The 2262-nt window shown below is 39.4% G+C and overlaps 1 pseudogene; it reads right to left on the bottom strand.

The window, feature by feature from the left end:
• Window positions 1–535: 535 nt before the first annotated feature.
• Window positions 536–1806, bottom strand: LOC113070373 (rho guanine nucleotide exchange factor 10-like; annotated as a pseudogene).
• Between the last annotated feature and the right edge of the window lie 456 nt (window positions 1807–2262).

Here is a 2262-nt window from a genome sequence, read left to right as displayed (position 1 = left end):
TGTTCTTTATTGATCAAAAATACAGTACAAACAATAATATTGTTCACTTAAAATAACACTTCCTGAATATATTTAAAAATAAAGCTACATTTTCACTCCAGTCGTTATGTGTCACATGAGCCTCTAAAAAGAATTCTAATATGGGGCTCTAGAAACATTTCTTACTATTATCAATCAATATCAATGTTGAAAACAGTTGTGCTGCTTAATATTTCTGTAGAAACATTGTCACAAGAAAATCAATTAAGTTCAATCAGAGTATTAAACAATATCCCTAAATTATTGACTAAATATCTGTCTCAGGCAGCAGAAAACTGGAGCGAGAGTAAAATGGAATATGAGCGTCCCAGAGAGAAAAACAGCTGTGGAAAGAATTAATGGAAAAATATTTTTAAACGTCTCAGTTTCCTTGAGTACTTTCCAGAGCACTCCCTGTTGAAACCTGCTTAATCCAGCGTGAATTTAGGCTAGTTTATGCTGGTTACTTAGGTTAGTTTAGGCTTAGTTTATGCTGGTTATTTATTGGCACAGCCATGCTGTTCACCAGCAAAACTTAGCTTTGATTGGTTGACCAAGAAAATCTTGCTAGTTAAGCTAGTCAAGAAGCACACCAGCATCCAATGCTGTTTTCTTTTCAGAAGGAATGGATGGATTACTTTTCCGAACACCAAAACAAAAATCAAATGCATTCAACAAAATCAATCTCCTTTCAAGATTCAAGCAGGAATCACTGCAGAAAAACCCCTCCTTACCATCAGCTCTGGAGTAGACGACCAGAGAACCGCTGACCAAGCCTGCATACAGACACCCACTCTTGTACACCAGACATGTGACACTGGACTTATCAGGGGAGAAGAAGTGCTGCAGGCGAACCTTCTTAGACCGTTGGCTGCTCTTATACACAGATATACTGAAAAATAAAGCATCAATTCATCAGATTAGACTGGTTAATAGACTATAAGTCACTACACAAACAAATAGAAGGCATCACACTCTATTCTTCATCTATATGTAGTTTGTGGATGTAATTGGCTGATATACACACCTGCCTTCCTCCATTCCCAGACACACAGTCGGTGTGCCACTGGCTTTCCGGACCTCAGGCTTAATCTCAACGTTTTCCAAGGGCTCATCCAGAGGCACATACGTCATGCAGAGAATACGCGACTCCACATTAAAACACTCAGTTACTTTGGGATTTGAGTTCTGCAGTGCCACAATGGAGACCTGACCCATGTGATTGGTGCAGCTGGCCACCTGAAAAGAAAGAGATGATTTCAGAATCTACACATCTCACTGTTCAACAAAACTGATTTGAGTACTAAAGTCTGATGTCTACATGCTGAGTGCTCTTAAAAGAGTGTAGCCCATCATTGCAGGCTATTAGGTGTCTCAGAGAAGAGAATTATTTTATGCCCTTCTATACGGTAAATACAGCATGAAAGCCTTTAATGCAACCTTACACTCACACTTCCCACACAGAACAGCGTTTAATGATGCTTTTAGAGTTCAAAAGAGCTTTAAAATTATTGATATGATTTGGGAACACACAGACAAACACCAGACTGACAGATTCATATCAGGTTGGACTCCAATAAGGAAGCTTAACTGATTTAATATAAAGGATTTTAGGTTTTGACTGTAAATTGTCTCACCCATACACATCCCGTGACCCATAACAGGGCCAGAATCTGCAGTGCTGTCGGTGTTTCCACATTGAGGCTCAGGGTTGGGTCCACCCTGTCTAGGGAAACTGCACACTCCAGCCAACAACAAACACATATGGTTATTAGGACCATGTTTCATTATGAAACAAGTAATTGATAATTTTAGGGGATGCAAGATGTTTGGTCGCTCACCCTATGAACTCCTGCAGTTTTGACATGACCACAGCCATCTCCTGAGTAAAGAGGAGGATCTAGGTTATTGGCTCCTCATTGCTTACCATTCATCTCCAGCAAAAAACCAGCCTTGGATCGATTGTCTCCCTGAAAAACACATGACATTAGTCCAAGCTATTCCTCAGATTCTACAACACCAAATGATATTCCCATATTGTCCTCCTGTGCCTATGTATAATCCATTTTTCTGCGCTGAACTTTTAGTTCTGGCTCGGCTGAGCGATGATTCACAAGTACTGAACTATATGAATCCAGCGCCGCATATTTGTTTATGTGTTACAAACAGTTATTTAGAAAATATGCTGGGAACATCATATTAAGGTATGTTTAAATGTGTTTCAGGCATTTAGGTAATTTTAAG

This window comes from Carassius auratus, unplaced genomic scaffold (assembly GCF_003368295.1).
Source record: "Carassius auratus strain Wakin unplaced genomic scaffold, ASM336829v1 scaf_tig00003803, whole genome shotgun sequence".
NCBI lineage: Eukaryota > Metazoa > Chordata > Actinopteri > Cypriniformes > Cyprinidae > Carassius > Carassius auratus.
This window is presented reverse-complemented; position numbering and strand designations above follow the sequence as displayed.